General features: G+C 42.0%; 2 long non-coding RNA genes across 2 annotated transcripts; both read left to right on the top strand.

Annotated features, from left to right (window-relative positions):
- Window positions 1-4,146: 4,146 nt before the first annotated feature.
- LOC138928783 (uncharacterized) lies at window positions 4,147-5,641 on the top strand. The gene is made up of 2 exons (XR_011445139.1): window positions 4,147-4,440; window positions 4,497-5,641. It is a non-coding gene; the product is annotated as an uncharacterized lncRNA (long non-coding RNA).
- Window positions 5,642-5,987: 346 nt separating this feature from the next.
- LOC138928782 (uncharacterized) lies at window positions 5,988-12,930 on the top strand. Its single transcript, XR_011445138.1, has 2 exons — window positions 5,988-8,777; window positions 8,849-12,930. It is a non-coding gene; the product is annotated as an uncharacterized lncRNA (long non-coding RNA).
- Window positions 12,931-21,383: the final 8,453 nt, after the last annotated feature.

Raw genomic sequence — 21,383 nt, 5'->3', positions numbered from 1 at the left:
ATACATATATATTTGTTATTTCCGCTCTGCATGGCTAATGAAGCAACACAGAGCAGCAGCTCTGGCTAACCCTGAACTACAAGACCCCGAACGCCGAAGCCAGCTGCCATTTTTCGGCAACTTTTGGCTGCGGTCGCCAGCTCAAGATACAAAACTGCAATTCAATTGCCCGGCAGGCATCCAACCATGCAGCCTCGGACTTTAAGACTACAAAACTCTAAAAGTAGCAGCAAAAAAGTACAAAAAATAAATGTGGAAAAAAGGAAAATTGCTTGCAATAAATTTCGAATTAAATAGAAATTTGCACAGTCAACTGCCGGCAGGTTTCGGGGACGAAGGATACCATGCCGAGGGCTAGTTGGTGCAAAAAAATGCAAATCTCAACTAATTCTTATAAATTATTTAATAAGAAAAAGTCAAATGATTCATTTTTAAGCTGCACCCTTCATCACCAAAGCCCAGCTGGAGCTGCAGGCAGCGGAAAAGTGTGGGAGTTGCTGGAAAATAAGGCAAAGCGGCAGCTAGGAAAGCTATAAAAAGCGCAGCAAAAGAGAAAAGTCAGGACCGGAATACGGCAGAAAAATGCTGGAGCAGGATAGAAAAAGTAACTTTAAGCTAGAGCTCTTGAAATACTCTAAGCGAATCATTAAATGATTTTTGTACTTCGTTGTACTAACTGTGAGTTAAAGAGTAATTTATTTAAATAAATATAAGTTTCAGTTGTTATTTATTTGTGATTTAGGCAGATAAATAAATAAAGCCCCAGAAATGTAAAAGGATAAAGGAATAACAACAAGAAAGGAAGTTAACTTCGGCACGCCGAAGTTTGTATACCCTTGCAGATTGGTTTTCATATTTATATCATAAATTATAATGCCGAAAACAGACACTAAACAGAGTTTCATAACATTTTATCTATACTTATTATGTTTACAGTTTGAAAGTTACAGTTATACATTCCCAGCTTTACATTTTCTCTACATCTACGGATCGCTTCTATGGCAGCTATATGATATAGTCGTCCGATTTTCATAAAATTTATACCAAAATTCTGATAAAATACCAGAAGCTCATGTCTCAAATTAGATTTAAAATTTTTTTCTAATATTTTAACTTTTTTTTTAGATTTTTAAAATTTTTTTTAGAATTTAAAAAATTTTTTTAAATATTTTAACTGCCAAATTTGAATTTGAATTTAACTGTCAAATTTGAATTTGAATTTAACGACGATCAATTTCAGTGTGCCCAGGTGCAGTTGTAAAATAAAACCTAAATTTGGATTCAAAAGGTTTGAGTCTGCGCTAACTTTCGCCGGCTCCGAAATGGTTTGAAACTTGGACAAAATTTACAATATGGTCACACTGGCACGTTTTTCGTGGCCCAAAGTTTTTATAACAGTTTATACCAGTTTTCAGTTGCTTGCTGCTGATTTCTGTTCGCCTGGTATCCCAATTTGGGAAACGGGCAATTTGCATGGAAATGGTCGGAAATTTGGATTGGCTGCTGTAGGGATGTTATTGTAAAAAGGTTGTTGTTGCCATAAGCTGTTGTTGTCAGCAACAAATAGGTATAAATGCATAAAATGAAATATAACAGTTTATGCCAATTATTATTTTTGCCCAAATGTTTTTATAACAGTTTATACCAGTTTTCAGTTGCTTGCTGCTGGTTTCTGTTCGCCTGTTACCCCAGTTTGGAAAGCGGCCAAATCGAATGAAAAAATTTGCTCACTTGCATCAGTGATGCTCATCTCCATCAGTGATGCTCACTTCCATCAGTGATGCTCACTTCCATCAGTGATGCTCACTTCCATCAGTGATGCTCACTTCCATCAGTGATGCTCACTTCCATCAGTGATGCTCACTTCCATCAGTGATGCTCACTTCCATCAGTGATGCTCACTTCCATCAGTGATGCTCACTTCCATCAGTGATGCTCACTTCCATCAGTGATGCTCACTTCCATCAGTGATGCTCATCTAGCTATATTGCAATATTGGGAGGCTATAAAATCGGGCTTAATGGCAGTGATGCTCATCTGGCTATATTGCAATATTGGGAGGCTATAAAATCAGACTTTGCATCAGTGATGCTCATGTAGCTATTTTGCAATATTGGGAGGCAATATATCAGGCGTAATAGACAAAATAGATAGATGAGCATCACTGATGCAAAGTCAGATTCAGTGTGCCCAGGTGCATTTAACCAACATTTTAGCCAAAAAATGTACAATATGGTCACATCTGGTTTGAGTCTTCGCTTACTCCAAGATCAATGGTTTGAAACTTGGACTTTTTATAACAGTTTATACCAGTTTTCAGTTGCTTGCTGCTGGTTTCTGTTCGCCTGTTACCCCAATTTGGGAAACGGGCAATTTGCATGGAAAATTTCAGAAATTTGTATGGACTGCTGCAGGGATGTTGTTGTAAAGGGGCTGTTGTTGCCATCAAGCTGTTGTTGTCGGCAACAAATAGGTATAAATGCATAAAATGAAATATAACAGTTTATACCAATTATTATATTTGCCCAAAAGTTTTTATAACAGTTTATACCAGTTTTCAGTTGCTTGCTGCTGGTTTCTGTTCGCCTGTTACCCCAGTCTGGAAAGCGGCCAAATTGAATGAAAAATTTTGCTCACTTGCATCTGTGATGCTCATTAGCATTATTAAAAAATTAAAGCATACTTTTGGGGTTTTCTATTAAAAACGTGGCATCTTTTAGGCGGAAGTTCAGATTACAGTTTGATAAGCACTGGTCCAAGTGAGCTTCAACTTTTACAATTTGACAAGCACTTTTCGGATAATATAAAATGGCCATATCTAAAAAATGGTGCAAAAATGTTGAAAAACAGATAAGTTATAATTTTTTTTCTAAAAATTTATCGATCATTTGTATGGGAGCTATATGATATAGTCGTCCGATCCGGCCCGTTCCGACATATATAGCAGTGAGACTATATAGAAGACTATATGCAAAGTTTCATTCAGATAGCTTTAAAACTGAGGGACTAGTTTGCGTAGAAACGGACAGACGGACAGACGGACGGACAGACGGACGGACAGACGGACAGACGGACATGGCTAGATCGACTCGGCTGTTGATGCTGATCAAGAATATATAAACTTTATAGGGTCGGAAAGGTCTCCTTCACTGCGTTGCAAACTTCTGACTGAAATTATAATACCCTGCAAGGGTATAAAAATATTCTGGAAAACCCATGCACCCCCGGCTCAAAATTGCGAGCGCCTGTCTCTGTGAGTGTTTGGGCAGCTGTCCCTGTGCCTTTTCCAGGAAAACTCTGATGATTTACCGTCAAGCTGCAAGTGAGGTGATGCTGTCAAAGGAGCAAACCGCTCGCCGGAATTGGCAGCATGTGGCTCCGACAGCCGAGGCGTAAATAAGTTTGCATGCATCGAATGGGTACCGAAGGGAGGTGTCTGCGAAAGAAGTCCTTTGTTCGATGCCAGTTGTCAATATTAGTGTGTCGCACACTTTCTGGACCAGCGGCCGTTCGTGCGTGAGTGTGAAATCGAAAGGCTTGCGCCATCCATTAATATTCACGATCCCGTTTAGCACTCAGTCGAGCGGGAGCGAGAGCCACGCCCTCTTCGCTTTGCATTTATATATATATATTTTTTTTTTTTTGAAAGTGAAATGCCTTGGCAAAGTCAAGTTCTACGCAGAATTTGTTGCCTACAATGGGGCTCTTGGCTTGCTTCAGCTTTGCTCACAGGAGCAGAGTGGAAGGAGTCCTGGGCAAAGAGGAAAAATACTACAAAATAGAGCACGGAGTGCACAGCGCAAAAGAAGTGCTGCCACTGCAGGGATGGAAAATGGTGAATGTTGTGCACATGGCAGTTTATTCATGATTTCACATATTTCCAAACGCCCAGCCCAGCTCCCAGCGCCCACCGCCATTGTTGGACGCTGCAAGAGCAAAAAATATTGCCTTTGTGTGTGTGCGAGCGCTTTCCTTCTATGCGACACACACATTTACATGGCGAAGCCATAGCTTTCTGCACGATTTTGTTTTTCCGCAGCGCTATCCTTTTTTGCCATTCGCCGGACCAAGACAAACTTTTTCAGCTGCTTCTTTTGTAAACTTGCATTTTTATGGTTTGTGGGAATCGAGCCAGTGTGGCAACTCGATAAGTTTTATCGCCCACATTTTTCAAACAACCGGGCTGTTAAAGTTACGATCCTGCCAAATCGCTAATATGCGATAGGACCTAAAAAAAGACCACAAAAATTCGCGAACAGGATTTTTGCAAGCCACGGTCACATTGGATCCCCTCACTTCCGTTCTCTTTCTCACAAGGCGTCCCCGAGTTCGGATTAATTTTTGTCGATCCTAAATCCGCAAGCATCGTGTCGATCCGACAGTATTTGTTAAAGCGAATCATACCCATATTAAGTAAATTTAGTGCTCTAACGTATATTGGTAAGCTTGTGTGAATAATCGATCGCCGGAGTGCTAATTTTGCCTTTTCAAAACAGCGTCAGCCGTATCGGCAGAGTCGTCCAAGCGACCGGCATTGTTTTTGCCAGCAATTGCCCACCACGTGAGGTGGCAGTCATTTGTGGCATTCATCGTTGGCATTGTCTGTGGCTTCTCAGCGGGATCAACGCCACGTGTCATCGGAGCATTCGCACGCACAGCGTGGGGCTGCGCTTCCCATTTCGGCGGCCATACACGTGCCGATTGCGGTGATCCTCGATTTGGATTTTCTTTACCGCCTCGCTCACGTGCCACCGTTCCCTCACACGGCGCGCATATTGGATCGCCGTTCCCTCACACGGTGCACATATTGGATCACCGTGCTTTTCTTCGGCGCACCTATTGGATCGCCGTGTGTCTTTTTCGTGGCCACATCGTTCTTTGCCACATCGCCGTGCATCTTTGCCACATCGCGTGCGCTCTGCCGCATCCACACCTTGGCGGGCTGGTCTCGTTCCGCTCACGCCTCACGCAAGGGATTGCGGCCATCCCTGTCGCACATAGTGCGTGTCATCTTCATCAGCGCGAACGACGGAAGTAGCATTACATATCCGTATTGAGAGCTGGTGGCTGATCCGGCCCACACTCTGCTCCAGGAGCGGATAAACATGAATGATAGTGTCTAAAATATAATTAATTTTGCATATAGGAGCTTTTGATTTAAGAATTCGTACTTATAAACCTTTTCGGTCGTAATTTAGCAATTTTTTTTTTGGGAGATTTGGCAATTATAATATCGTTTTGTCCCTCAAATAACTTAAAACACATACAGCTACACATCACCAGTCATCAGGCCTGCTGACGTCGATGGAGAAAGCGTGAGTACGGCCTAGCCGCAAAACAACAAAATAAAACTGAACCCATCCTTATAATTTCGCCAAGACTTCTGAAATAGTTTGCACATCTTAATTCATTAATTGATTTAAAAGAATATTAATAAGTTAATCTATTTAATGTAACGTAAAAAAAGAAAAAGCGTTCTTTCTTATCTTAAATTTTATTTCCTTTCATTTGATCTAAAAACAAACTGACTCAATAAGAGGTCTCGTAACGTAAATAACGTAAACTTAGGCTTAAGGATTAGATTTAGGAAAATGTCTTTCAATATTATCTCAGCCTGCAATTATATGACTTTGAAAATGAACTAATTTGATATCTTGTTGGGCACCTAAGGGGATGTAGAGCATTGGTTGTATAAGGGTGGAGCCTGAATGGACTTCACAGGTTGGGAGGGTTTAGATTGAGGCCAATAACATCGGAGCCTCATCTTCAATAGGTACACTTCCTTCGTCTGATTCATATTATTTACCATATCCCCAGCTAGAGTATCTCTGTCTACAATATTAGTTATGTAGCACCCTTGTTCATGTCAACACAAAACCCACGCCCATTTTCCCTGAGCCTGCCGAGCAGAAAAAGTAGACAGAGCGTGTTGAGGTGGACAACGCTCGGTGAGTGTGTTTGTTACATAATTAATTGGCGCCCAACGTGGGGCCAGCCCGATGCCTGATTAGGCACCTGTCGTTTGACAGCCGAGCTTCCCGTTAATATTCAAACCATCCACTTCTAGTTTCCGTTTAGTATTTCAAATTCTGTCCTGGAATTGATGGCATCTGGATAGGTTCGGAGCCATACCGGAGGAAATGTAATACTTTTAACTGTTTTTTTTCTATCAGTTCGGTAATAATCGAACATTATAGTTAAAAGAACATTCCAATTTGAGTAATTGATTCCTTGGAATTATAGTTCTGATTCAAAGTCGGTTCTATACCAGGATTTCAATATTCAAACACTACCTTCTTATCAGTTAGGATCGAGATTTTATATGGCTGGATAGATTCGGCTAGTTACTCTTCTAATTGGTAAGACAAAATAAATTGATATTTATTTTACTACCCTTTATTTACATTCCGTTTACAACATTTGTACCTATTGAATGACACAACCAATTGCTATACTACCCAGGGTAAGACCTAAACTGCATTTCTCATTTATCGTATATCGTATTCATCTCGAACGACCAGTTTGTTTTCGTTATATCGTATCTTATCTTATCTTACCGTATCTCATTTCGTTTTTTTGTTTTATATTTCGAAAAGCGTCAAAAATGTTGACACACAGCAATGAAAATTTAGTAGATCTTCAGACTGATGAGTCTGCAAATTGCATCATCTGCAACGGACCAGTGTGTAATCTGGATTTACTTGAAGCCCGTTGCAAGCATTCTTTCCACAAGCTTTGCCTTGACAATTATAGCAAGAACAACGACAAATGCCCCAGGTGTGGCCAAACTTTCTCTCAACCCGAGGTAGGACCTCATTCGGCTCCTCTTAGTAGATCTCAGGGACACAAGGTACAGACACGTTCAGCGTCGCGAAATGCGGCAAAGCAAAACGGTGGTTCTGAGCAAAATTCACTGCAGGAAATTCGTAGCGAGGGTAACTCAGACTCGAGGGTGGTAACGGAAGATCACGTGGAAAAATTGATTCAGAAGTCAATGCAGACCTTCCAAGCTAACATGCTGCAGTCAGTTACAGAACAAATAACTTTGGCGTTCACACAATTGAATAGGTCCACATTTGCCAATAATGGACAAGGTGAGCCGCAGCGAGATTTCAGTCGAGACGGTTCCGATGCCAACTCAGATCGAAACAACATTCAACAGGCTAGGAATTCACCAGATTTTCGCAGTGATCGAAGTGATCTCTCTCTGGATCGACCAGACAGAATTTCGAATATTATATCCAATTGGCGTATTAAATTTAGTGGTTCAGCTAACGACATTGCTATAGAAGATTTTATTTACCGTGTCAATTGCCTCACTTCACAATGCCTGAACGGCAACTTTGAACTTCTCTCCCATTTTGCTAACTTACTGTTCGCAGGCCCTGCATTAGCCTTTTACTGGCGCGTTCATAGATCGGCAGATAACATGAATTGGAACTTGCTTTGCAGGCGTTTAAAGGAAAGATATCAAGATCAGAGATCTGATCGTGAGATTAAATGTGCCATGCGTAGACGCAAACAGGGTAACACGGAAAATTTTGATGACTTTTTGGATGCAATGCTTTCCATCGCAGATTCCCTTCGTGAACCAATGCAGGACAGTGAAATTGCGGTAGAAGTTCGTCATAATCTCAGACCGGAGATCAAGCACGAATTATTGCACATTGACACCCCAAACTTAGCAACATTGCGAAAGGAGTGTCACAGGCACGAAGAATTCTTTCTTAACACCCGAATGAAGCCCATTCAACGTTCGAACCCAAGCAAGCGTTTCGTTAACGCAATTCTGCAGGAAGAAGATTCAGAATCTCAGTCGGAGGAAGAACGTGAGGTCGAGGATGAAATTTGTGTAGTTAAGACGGCTGAGAAAATTAAGTGCTGGAACTGTGAGGAAACAGGCCACAGTTACCACAATTGCCTTAAACCTCGTCGTATTTTTTGTTATGGTTGTGGAACACCGGAGGTGTATAAGCCCAACTGTGCAAAATGTAATTCGGTTTCGGAAAACCCCAAGAAGGACATTCGTTACGCGAAGAAAACGGATGTCCGCCGCTAGCTTCGAAAATACCAACAGAACCAGATTTTGTGGCAAATGATGTTCATTCCATTTTGCCTACCTTTCAACCAGACATATCAGAAACCAAACCTTTTAACCCATACCATTTGCGGGTACAGGAGTACGCAAAGCGTAGATCCCAAATTTTGCAAGCTAATCCTGTTTATCGTCGCAAACAGCGATCTTCACGGCGAATTCGTAAATTTTGGACTCGTAAGCGATCATTAAATCGTTTTATGATTTCCTCAATCGCACAAAACAAAAGCGATATTCGGCCTTTTACAAACATAGAAATATTTGGTCAACCGTATTTAGCTCTCTTGGACAGTGGCGCCAACAAAAGCGTTATAGGTGGTGAGCTAGCAAAACAAATAATTTCAGCTAAGCCGTTTAATAAATTTAAATCGGTAGTGAGAACTGCTGATGGGCAATCGCAATATGTTGCAGGCACGATACACATTCCCCTGACTTATAACTCAATTAGTGACAACTTTGAATTCCTGATAGTACCTTCGATAAAGCATGAAGTTATATGCGGAATGGATTTTTGGCAAAATTTTGGCATTTCGATCAAGCAAACAGTTGCGATCAACGAAATTAACTGTGAACCGGAAGAACACTCGAATAATGTGAGATTGTCCGATTTACAAAAATCAAAATTGCAGAAAGTGATAGACTTTTTTCCATCATTCGAGAACGAGGGCTTAGGATTAACTAGGTTGTTAGAGCACAATATCGACACATCCAATGCAAAGCCAATAAAGCAACGTTTCTATCCACTTTCACCAGCTAAAGAAAAACTTTTATGTGAAGAAATCGACCGCATGATTAAAATGGATGTCATCGAAGAGGCTCCGTCATCGCCTTGGTCTTCTCCAGTTATCTTGCACATCAAGCCTGGCAAGGTACGATTTTGTCTCGATGCAAGGAAATTGAATGCAGTCACGGTGAAGGACGCATACCCCATCCCTATAATGGATGGATTGCTGAGTCGACTTCCACCCGTACACTGCATATCCAAAATTGACCTCAAAGATGCCTTTTGGCAGATCTGTTTAGATCAAGAATCTCGTGCCAAAACTGCTTTTACCGTTCCGAATCGTCCGCTATATCAATTCAAGAGGATGCCTTTTGGATTGTCAAACGCTCCACAAACCATGTGCCGATTAATGGACTTGGTTATTCCCTATCAATTAAAATCGCATGTGTTAGTCTACCTCGATGACCTGCTTGTTTTGTCAAACAACTTCGAAGAACATCTTCTGCATTTATCCGAAGTAGCTACCCAATTGCGTAAGGCTGGATTAACAATAAACGTTCAGAAAAGTCAATTCTGCCTGAAAACTGTAGACTACCTTGGTTACCTGGTGGGTGAAGGTACTCTTCAAATAAATCCAAACAAAATCGCAGCCGTGAGCGAATTTCCGGTTCCGAAGACCCAAAAACAGCTCCGAAGATTTCTTGGTATGACTGGTTGGTACCAGCGGTTCATATCCAACTATTCCACAGTCATTTTCCATCTGACGGAACAACTACGTGGCAAAACACTAAGTTGGAACGATAATGCCCAAGAAGCTTTCGAAAACATCAAGGCCAAGTTATGCTCTGCTCCTTGCCTTGTTCATCCCAATTACGACAAACCATTCATTTTGCAGTGTGATGCTTCACTACATGGAGTGGGTGCAGTTCTAGCTCAATGCGACGATTCCGGTTGTGAGCGTCCCATAGCGTTCATGTCCAAAAAGCTAAACAAAGCCCAGCGTAACTATACAGTTACGGAACTCGAATGCATGGCTGTAGTGTTAGCAATTAAAAAGTTCAGAATGTACATTGACGGTCATAGCTTTAAGGTAGTAACCGATCACTCAAGTCTTCGATGGCTAATGAACCAATCGGATCTAAGCGGTAGATTGGCAAGATGGGCTATCAAGCTACAGGGTTTTTCTTTCCAAATCGAACATCGCAAAGGAACCGAAAATGTGGTGGCAGATGCTTTGTCTCGATCGTTCGAAGAGATTGACATCTCTGCAATAGACCTTGAAATTTATCCCGAAATTGACCTATCATCAAGCGCTTTTCAATCGGAAGAGTACTCCGCTCTCAGAGACAAATTCAAATCTCTGAAATCACCGGATTTCAAAGTCATAGATGAGTTCATCTATCATCGTGCAACGTTCCCCAATTCTTATGACGTTTCACCAGACGATTGCTGGAAACTTTTCGTTCCTGAGTCGTTGCGTCAAAGTGTAATTAGTTCGGCTCACGACCAACCAACATCTGCTCATTGTGGAATGGCCAAATGCCTAGAGCGTATCAGACGACGTTTCTATTGGCCAAACATGGTTATCAACGTTCGTGATTACATTCGAAATTGCGAAACATGCCAGACCACAAAATATCCTACCCATTCTTTAAAACCACCAATGGGAGCACAAGTGCAAAGTGAAAGGATATTCCAAAGACTTTATCTCGATTTTATAGGGCCATTTCCGCGCTCCAATTCCGGCAATATTGGAATATTGATTATTCTTGATCACTTTTCCAAATTCACCTTTCTAAAAGCAGTGAAAAAGTTTACGGCTAAAGTGGTCATCAATATATTGCGCGATGAAATATTTTCATGCTTTGGTGTACCCGAAACAGTCGTCAGTGATAACGGAACTCAATTTAAAAGCCGTGATTTCTCTGACTTCCTTTCGAAATATGGCGTTCGTCATATGTTTACTGGTGCCTATGCTCCACAATCCAACAGTGCTGAGAGAGTCAACCGTTCAATCAATGCTGCTTTAAGAGCATATATTCGCACCGACCAACGCGAATGGGACACATTTCTCAGTAGCATCAACTGCTCTCTTCGTAACTCGATTCACCAATCCATCGGTTTATCGCCTTATCATGTTGTTTTTGGTCAACACATGATATCCCACGGTCATGACTACAAACTGCTGCGTAAACTAAACCTTCTTGCAGAAGGCGAAGTAAGCCTGACAAAAACTGACGAATTCCAAAGGATTCGTTCTAACATCGGCAAACATTTGAATAAGGCTTACGAGGCAAACCAAAAGTCTTACAATCTTCGAACAAGACCCCGTTCTTTTGAGGTTGGCCAAGAAGTAGTCAAAAGGAATTTTGTACTTAGCAACGCAGCAAAGGATTTTAATGCGAAACTCGCTCCTGTAGGTATCAAGGCCCGAGTGAAGGCAAGAATTGGACAGTCAATTTACCTCTTAGAGGACATGAACGGAAAGGAACTGGGTAGATTTCATGCCAAGGATATCTGGTGATTGCTCTTGATTCCTTTTTCAGCTTTTATTGTTAATCACAGGGACTAAAAATCAAAGCTGTGGTTGTGGGAATCGAGCCAGTGTGGCAACTCGATAAGTTTTATCGCCCACATTTTTCAAACAACCGGGCTGTTAAAGTTACGATCCTGCCAAATCGCTAATATGCGATAGGACCTAAAAAAAGACCACAAAAATTCGCGAACAGGATTTTTGCAAGCCACGGTCACATTGGATCCCCTCACTTCCGTTCTCTTTCTCACAAGGCGTCCCCGAGTTCGGATTAATTTTTGTCGATCCTAAATCCGCAAGCATCGTGTCGATCCGACAGTATTTGTTAAAGCGAATCATACCCATATTAAGTAAATTTAGTGCTCTAACGTATATTGGTAAGCTTGTGTGAATAATCGATCGCCGGAGTGCTAATTTTGCCTTTTCAAAACAGCGTCAGCCGTATCGGCAGAGTCGTCCAAGCGACCGGCATTGTTTTTGCCAGCAATTGCCCACCACGTGAGGTGGCAGTCATTTGTGGCATTCATCGTTGGCATTGTCTGTGGCTTCTCAGCGGGATCAACGCCACGTGTCATCGGAGCATTCGCACGCACAGCGTGGGGCTGCGCTTCCCATTTCGGCGGCCATACACGTGCCGATTGCGGTGATCCTCGATTTGGATTTTCTTTACCGCCTCGCTCACGTGCCACCGTTCCCTCACACGGCGCGCATATTGGATCGCCGTTCCCTCACACGGTGCACATATTGGATCACCGTGCTTTTCTTCGGCGCACCTATTGGATCGCCGTGTGTCTTTTTCGTGGCCACATCGTTCTTTGCCACATCGCCGTGCATCTTTGCCACATCGCGTGCGCTCTGCCGCATCCACACCTTGGCGGGCTGGTCTCGTTCCGCTCACGCCTCACGCAAGGGATTGCGGCCATCCCTGTCGCACATAGTGCGTGTCATCTTCATCAGCGCGAACGACGGAAGTAGCATTACATATCCGTATTGAGAGCTGGTGGCTGATCCGGCCCACACTCTGCTCCAGGAGCGGATAAACATGAATGATAGTGTCTAAAATATAATTAATTTTGCATATAGGAGCTTTTGATTTAAGAATTCGTACTTATAAACCTTTTCGGTCGTAATTTAGCAATTTTTTTTTTGGGAGATTTGGCAATTATAATATCGTTTTGTCCCTCAAATAACTTAAAACACATACAGCTACACATCACCAGTCATCAGGCCTGCTGACGTCGATGGAGAAAGCGTGAGTACGGCCTAGCCGCAAAACAACAAAATAAAACTGAACCCATCCTTATAATTTCGCCAAGACTTCTGAAATAGTTTGCACATCTTAATTCATTAATTGATTTAAAAGAATATTAATAAGTTAATCTATTTAATGTAACGTAAAAAAAGAAAAAGCGTTCTTTCTTATCTTAAATTTTATTTCCTTTCATTTGATCTAAAAACAAACTGACTCAATAAGAGGTCTCGTAACGTAAATAACGTAAACTTAGGCTTAAGGATTAGATTTAGGAAAATGTCTTTCAATATTATCTCAGCCTGCAATTATATGACTTTGAAAATGAACTAATTTGATATCTTGTTGGGCACCTAAGGGGATGTAGAGCATTGGTTGTATAAGGGTGGAGCCTGAATGGACTTCACAGGTTGGGAGGGTTTAGATTGAGGCCAATAACATCGGAGCCTCATCTTCAATAGGTACACTTCCTTCGTCTGATTCATATTATTTACCATATCCCCAGCTAGAGTATCTCTGTCTACAATATTAGTTATGTAGCACCCTTGTTCATGTCAACACAAAACCCACGCCCATTTTCCCTGAGCCTGCCGAGCAGAAAAAGTAGACAGAGCGTGTTGAGGTGGACAACGCTCGGTGAGTGTGTTTGTTACAGGTTTTAACATGTTTACTTAAATTTCTGTGTATTTGTCTTGCTGGCGTGGCTGTGACAAATGCTTCCAGCTGCTAGCAGCTAAAAAGAGCTAACAATCAAATGGCTGTGCGGAGGATTGACAAAATTAGTTAATTATTCATGTTGAAGTCTTAAGGTCTTAAAGGATTTATTACCATTTATTATTGATAAATAAAAACTCTATTAATAACTAATAAATAAATGTAATATTGGGTGCAATAAAATTATGATAGAGTACAATAGTTTGAAGTTTATAAATAGAAATAAAAATTCTTATTATTAACACATGATTTTTTCCTTGAGATCAACATCTGCTTTCTTACAATTTAATTTCGTCTTGCCATTTAGTTTTCTTAAAATATATTCTATTGATTTAACTATTCATGGAAAAAAAGTAATGAGACTACCACATTGCCTTGCTGATAACATTTTTATCCTTATTGCTGGGCTCAGCGTTTACCAATTACGGCCAGGGAGTCCATACACATACTCATACACATACATTTCACTGCCGTACCCTCTACTATGGTACACTCCACTCCAATCCCATTGCCGCTTGATGGGCCTTAGCTCAGGCCCGCATGTATTAATTCTAATTAAATTTGTTATTCAAAACGAAACTCGGGCACGTCCTTGCTAGCCATTTTGCAAGTGTTAACCTTTTTCCCGGCCATCCGCTGCCCAGGACTACGTTAAGCCTTCGAAAATGGACCAGCCGTCGGATTGGCGACGATTTGCACGACGCGGGGCTGGATATGGGGGCGGATCTGGAGCTGCAAGGGGTATGGGTATCAACCTTGACATTTTTGCTGCCAGTTTCTGTTTTCATTACACTAATGAAGTCATGCGCCACGGTGCGGTATGTAGGCACATACTTGCTCCTGCTGTATGCCAGGCGACCAGCTCGGGTCCAGATCCTGCCAAACGACTGTCAGACACATAAAAAGGTGTACTTGTGTGAGAGCCTCCGAGTGTGTGTTTGTGTGTATTTAGCAATGGCAGCTGCGCCTCATTACCCCATTTTATTGTGCCTAGCCTGAGTGATGCCGTGGCAGTCTTAACACTGTCAAAGCCCTACACACTCTGGCACATAATTAATGCAAAATGCAAACGTATTCATGACGGGGCGCAGCACTCGCATAACGCATACGCCGTGTGGCAATAAAAGGATTTAAGGCCTTAAGGACAAAGTTCAGCGCCTGTGTCAGGTCGAGTTGGCAACAAAATATACAAAGTATTGTTTTAAAGTCACTACTTAAATTTGAAATCATATATTTAATTGAAACCCTCGCTTAGCTTTACAAATTTTAGGTAAGGATAATTAGTACTTTAAAAAATATACTTTTGACTTTGGAATAAGCCTTTTTAAAGCCTTACTTGGTCTTAGCTTTAACTGGGTTTATTTGTTAATTAAATCAGAAAAACGATATACCTGTAATGAAACTTTAAACTTACAAAAAATGTTTATATCCTTTAACTTTGAGTTACATTTTCTATATCTTATTGGTTGCGCTTCACAATCTTGTGACAAAATTAAAGCTTTAAGTGCCAAGTTCTGTACCACCGCCGCCAAGTCAAGTTAGCTGGCAGAGCTAAATTGTAAGACGACAGAAATATTTCAACAGGAATTTACGACGCGAGCACACTAAATGCTCATTTAGTTTGCACTTTTATTTAGAAACTTCTTTTGCACGTTTGCCAAATTGTCTGCGGTAGCGCGCAGCACCACCTTCCGCCCCTTCCACCCCCTGGAACCCCATTCCGAAGGCCAACTAAAAGGGGCTGAGCTGAGACAACAACAGCATTTGTGTGTGGCAAAGTGCAATAATAATGAAGGTAGAGGCGTAAATTTCGCTTTGGCTGCCGGCGGCTGTAGGGCGAGAAAAATGGTCTGACTGCAACGAACTGGGCACCCCGTGGTGGCAAGGTCCTGCGGCTCCGACAGAAATGCACCCCCCATTCCACATCTGGCAGCCCCCTACCGCCTGTACAGGTGAGCCATGTTGTCAGCGGAAGGTAGCTACAAATTCTCGTTGCGAAAGCTTTTAGTGAATTTATGGCAAGGAAATTCCTTTCGCTTCTGCTCGAAAAAGCAGGCTGCACTCCTGGTCGTTTGTTTATGTCTTGGCCGAGGATCCGGACGCCAGAGCGGCGAACTCCGAGCTGCGAAACTCCCCAACACTTGGCATGTGTACGTATGGCTTTATAAACTCCTAGGCATAATGCACTCCACACCACTCCACCATCCTTGGCCAACTCGGAGCCCAGATTCGGAAGCTTTGAGGCCCTACGAGTGCCTAATGAGCCCCAACAAAGGGATGCTGCGCAATTTTCGCAATTGAAAGCCAAAACTTTGACGAGGCAAGGCCAAAGGCAGGCAGCACGCACAATTAATTTGCAAGGAGCTCACGCGCAGCCCCAACTCGCTTGAAAACAATTTGCCATATGCATTTCCACAATTTTGCGGGACTTTTCTTCTTTTCCTTAATTTCCGTTCTCTTTTCCCCCCTTTTTTTTTTTTTTTGGCAGCTGTACTCATATCAATTACCTGGCCATGTTTCGCAAATTGCCAACAACCTTGAAGTGTTGAGCTTCGCCCCACGTTCGCTATTTCCCCCGGCCCATACGCAGTCTGCATCCCGTTATACTTCTCCCTCGCCAAAAGTTGATTCAAGTTTATTCAAAAACAAATTTAACTTTTAAGTCATCAGCAAGGAGCTGCGAGCAGCAGGAGAGAAAGCTTCAGGTAGCTGCCATATGCTGGCTGAACACAGGAAAAAAAAACAGGTGATTGGCACATAATAAACATGGGTGTAAAGTGCCCATAAAAAGTTTAAAAATAAGAATGGAGATTTCAAGGCATTATTTTGTAATTACTCGGAATCGATAGACAACGAAAATAAAATACTATTAAGGATACGAATCCAATCTAGATACTTACGAATAGCAAAACCAAAGATAAACAAAAATATTATCAATTTATTATCATGCTAATTATTTTTATTTATTTTTTGTTGTGCAACACATTCTACTGCTCTCAGAACTGTACCGCCCAGATTATTCTGATAGTTTTCTCCTCCATCGCGAGCACTTTATTATTTTCCTTTCGTGGAATATTTTATTGCGAAAATTACGTTAGCCTGCATGTGCCGGTAGATGGGAGGGTGGCTTTTGCATCTGTATCCTTATTCTGTCTGCCATTGTTTAAATGCAGGTCCTCGCTCTCGCTCTTCTGCAGGCGGCCTGTCAGCGAACCGAATTCCCAGCGGTATTTGCATTCAACTTAATTGCGTTTTAAGTAGATTTGCGGTGAAATGTGTTTGTGTCTGTATGATTCGCTTACATATGCGATTGTCTGTCTGTCTCTCTGTCCGCATATAGCGCACATCCTGCGACTGCGGCCTCGAAAACCTATGGACTTTCTTACAGGTCTTGCCTTGAATATATGCATATGGAGGATGAAAGAATGGGCTTTAAGGTAAATGAAAAGCGAACCCCACACACGGCATCGGAATACAAAGGCAGACGGACAATTAAGCTGGTCAAAGATTTAATGAAATGAATTTACTGATTGTGAAAGCGAGAAATTAATTCAGTAATGGGCCCGAACGAAAATCACTGTTGCATTACTTAAGTGAGTTATATATAGTTTCTTTAATCAATTACAAATTTAATGTTTGATTTTACTCCCTTTAGGGTGCTGTCATGAAGTATCTTCTTTATGTCAAAATTGTAAAAATTCAAACATGAAAATCCAACTCTAAACAAAGCTGTAATAAACGCAGTGGCATTGGTTTTCAGTCAGTAAAAATTTTTAACAGACATCTGCAGACATAATTAGGTTTCGTTTCACTTTCAAATCCCCACAGACAGTCAGTGAGCATCGGGAATTCCCCGTCAGCATTTCTGCATCATTATTATTCGCACAGAATCCGTAAACCGACATTATTTTAACGCCGAAATCTCTGCAGCTGTCTGAGCCGAGATGATATCGTACTCGCACCCATATTCTTGATTTTATTTTTCCTTTCTCCCAGGTAAGGTACACGTGTCAAACTAATTTCACATTTTGTTGCCTTTTATTCGCCAGCGCATTTGTGTCACCTGCACCGTTCCCCCCTCGCTTCACCCTCCTCCTCCGCCACAGTGCTGGTGGCACATTGAAATTCATAAAATATTTGCTCAGCGAAATAGGCTACGAAGGCTGAGGCTGGGGCTTTGAGGCTGAGGCTGAGGCTCTAGCTACGGGCGGAGTGTTATGTGTCAAGCACGTTTGAATTCAAATTCAAATATTTGCCACAGTCGACAAACAAATAAGCGCAAATATGGTAAACAGCAATAAGCAGCTATGTGAAAGCGTAGCGAGCTGAAGTGAACTCGTGTACTGCGGATTTGTGTCCCGCTTTCGAGCCATGAAAAATCTTTAGCACCAGAATGCGAACACGAATATAATGCTGTCACCTTGGGAGTCATCTGAGCTGTTTGTTGTCTCAACGTATCTTTTGGTGTCTTAATTTCATGCACATTGGTATATATTCAATGGCCAGCAGACACCTGCAAGGAGCAGGATTTCTCATCCTCTTTATCGTATATTAAATGAAAAACAAAACCAAAAACAACACTAAAAAAAACACAAAAATCGGGTTAAGAGCTTGACTTGTCCTTGGCCTCAAAACAAGGAGAACAATCGATAGCAAAAGCGGGCAGGCAGTACCTAAGTCGGCTTATCCCGTCTCCGTAAATTGTCTCAGACTTGTAAACTCAAAATGGCCTGTAAACTGTGTAATTATGAACATTTAAAATTTAATTTACAAGACATTAAATTAAATCAGTTTTAAAGGAGGAAAGGAAACTCTAGGACTTTAGGAAGCATAAGATATAACATAGTTATCAAGAAACAATATTCACTAACAACTTTAGCATTTAAAATACAACATTTTGTTTCAACAAACAATTGTTAACTGGCAGTTTGACAGCTCTACCAACCAAGATATCTCGAATTTCTTGAAATATAAATAATAAACCTTAAATTTTGAGATGCTCAAGGTAAGAGATTCAATGCCTTGAAGGAAGTCTGAACAAATGGGCCGGAGAAAGTAACAATGAGGCCATCGACATTGGCTTGTCAATGAATCGATTATGATTTGTGGCAAAAGTATAGCATACTTACATGCGCCGCCTACACAACTTTTCGGTGGCAGGGCATATATTTCAGCGCGAATTTGCACATTTCGCAGTGCCAAAGAATGCGCCGAGGGACAATAAATCTTCGATTGTTTGCCCCAAAGAGACCAAAGGATGTGTGTCCTTGCGGGGGTGGATCTCTCTCTCTCTCTGCTTATGTGTGTGTGTGCCCTCTGCCGACAGCCATTTGGGCCATATCGCAGCCATTTTGGCGGAGCATTTTGCGTTTCGCTCGCCACATTTGCCGGCCTAATTGCGCCGTAGTCTGCCAGCCAGTTGGCAGAACACAAATGCAAACAGAACAGGGTAGAGAGATACAGCTGTCATTACGCTTCAAATCCCACCAAGGCACGACAATTTGTCGCTCCTCCTTTGATAATTGTCCCAGTGACCTTTTGCGATCGAATAACAAGTGAGTTGGCATCCAGCTGGCATCAATGAACTCCTCCGCGCCGCCCGCTTAACCCTGCCAATTAAAGTGAAAAATAGAGCCAAGCACACATTCCACCGAAAATAAGTAGGAATAAGCGAGTTCGGCAATAAATATAGCCATGGCTCCGAAGAAAATATATTTCTAGTTGTCTCGGCCAGTGCGAGGTCCTGCCCGATTTGTGGCTCCGAGTCCTGAGACTGCAGGCGACTTCGACTGGACTCACTCGCTGCCAGGACAAGATAAATGATGTTGCCAAACTAACACACAGTGCCCCTTTGGCCATCTGCCCGTCTGCCCGGCTGGCCGTGTGTTGTTATCACTTAGCTGGCCGTGTTAGCTGCCATTCCGCTGACTTTTTGCAATTGTCTGGCCGGGATTGTCATGACTTTTGACTGGTCCCTGCTTTTTTCGCTTGCTTGGCTTTTTTTATTTTTGCTGCCCTCTGGCAGGACATCTCTCATAATGATTGGGTTGTGAAAAATGCAATTATTTTTGATTGTAGTTTAAGGTGCCATGTTTGCATTGCTCGCCAAATGCCGCACATTTATCACACTTGCCCCGCCCCTCCAGCCCCTTGCCTTTTTGCAAGTCAACATGGAATTTATTGAGCCAGTCTGGGGCAATATATCAGGCGCAGCATTTGTCAGCGAGCGTGGCAATGGCTCTAAACGGAATTGAACTCGGCTCTTATTGATTTTCAACGACAGTCCCCTTCTCATCGCCCTCTCACCCAATGGCAGACTGTGTGTGATGCGTGTTGTAATTTTGGCAATTTTAATGCCATTAAAAGCAGCCTAGCCCCGAAAAAGTTGCAAATGATGTGCGAAGGATGGAAATGTTGGGAGTATTGTTCGTATTTATGCAATTTGTGGCAGCTGCTCGAACAACCGCAGCTACAAGACTCATGTAACACACACTCCTCCTCCGCCGCCTCCTGCCCGAAACAACCACAACAACAATTACAACACAACAAGACTGCTCTGGAATTTTCAATTAAATTGCAAAATCAATTTTCAGCAAATTAGCATATTTATATTTGCATATTTTTAATGGGCTGTGGGTCTGGCGCCGCCCAGGTCACAACAGGTGCGAAAAGGGAAATTGCGCCAAATTAAAATCAGATAACACGGAATGACTTACATTAGAGCGGCACATATGAAAGAAGGTTCAGTCGTCACCCGCATCTGTGCCGGAGGGGCGCGTGTGTGATGTTCAGCCATCAGCATCGGAGTTACAGAGGACGAGAGTTATGCCATCGGTGGGCAACTGAAAGTCGCTCACCGCACACATAAAACCACTTCCTGGAATCTCAGAGTCAGCACTCCTTGCGGCCACGTGCAGGGCACTTGAAGTTGTTGCCAGGGCCTCTGGCAAATCATAACCATATAGAGGCAGCAGCCAGAGCAAGTATTTCGATAATTACATTTAGCAAATGCTGCCAACGATTGGGGAGATCAAGGAGTGGACTGATAATATTTACCAAAACTTTAACAAAAAGTTAAGAGTGAAAAATATTAATATTAAGCTTTATGAGTTACATAAAAAATCAATTTAGCAGTCACTTTATAGTATAATAATTCCTCAGATAACGTTTAATATTTAAATAAGTTAGTAAAAGGTAAGAAAGGAATTTTCTTATATGCAATAATATATATACCCTTTTCAATTATATTTATTTAAACATTTAAAATCTCTAGAAATTTAATTCCATGAATTTTATATTATCTTGCCACCTTGAAACTTTTGTACCTTCCCATGGAAACAATTCCTATTCGCATATACATTTTAATTTATTTATACACCTTTTTACCCCAAAAGAGGCGAAATTGTTTCCCCCAACCTCTGGCACATGTGTGGCCACAATTTTGGTATACAAATTACAAAATTATACAAATCAACGCCGCACAATTGCTTCAATTGAAACCAGACCAGAGGCCTCAGTCCGCCAGCTGCTTAGCTGCTTGAAGTGCCAAGACTGCTACTCCTGCCTCGTCCTTCTCCGCCCCATATTCCCCACATTCCCCATTCCTGTCGCTGACGGTGATGGTGTGGCTGACAGAGATTAGAGTCGCGCCAGACGAACAATCAAAGACAAAGCGCCCTCGACACCTGTGCAGAATTATGAAGCCCATCTCCAGACGGGGATATAGACGCCAAGAGTCGCGGTTGGATCAATCGCTGTGAGTGGTTGCAGGGGGAAGGGGGGTGTATTCTGAGAGGGCGAGGCAATTAAGTCATTACTTCATATACACACAGTACTCTGCGACTGCCACTGCCTCTGCCAAAGGCGTTCGTTCTGCAGGTGTTTTACAAGTGTGCAAACAAAGTGCCACGGTGGTTGCATAAAAACCAGTAAAGCGAATGTAAGTGCTGTGCACAGAGAGAAAAAATCCTCAGCTCCAAGAAATTCAGGTTATTTCGGTATGTCCCTAAAGAGTAAATAAATATTCTTTTAATTTTCAACTTGGATAAATATTAATAAATTTTAAAGA

This window comes from Drosophila kikkawai, chromosome 3R, assembly GCF_030179895.1.
Source record: "Drosophila kikkawai strain 14028-0561.14 chromosome 3R, DkikHiC1v2, whole genome shotgun sequence".
In the NCBI taxonomy this organism is placed as follows: domain Eukaryota; kingdom Metazoa; phylum Arthropoda; class Insecta; order Diptera; family Drosophilidae; genus Drosophila; species Drosophila kikkawai.
Note: the sequence above shows the minus strand (reverse complement) of the source record. Positions and strands in the feature narration are given on the sequence as shown.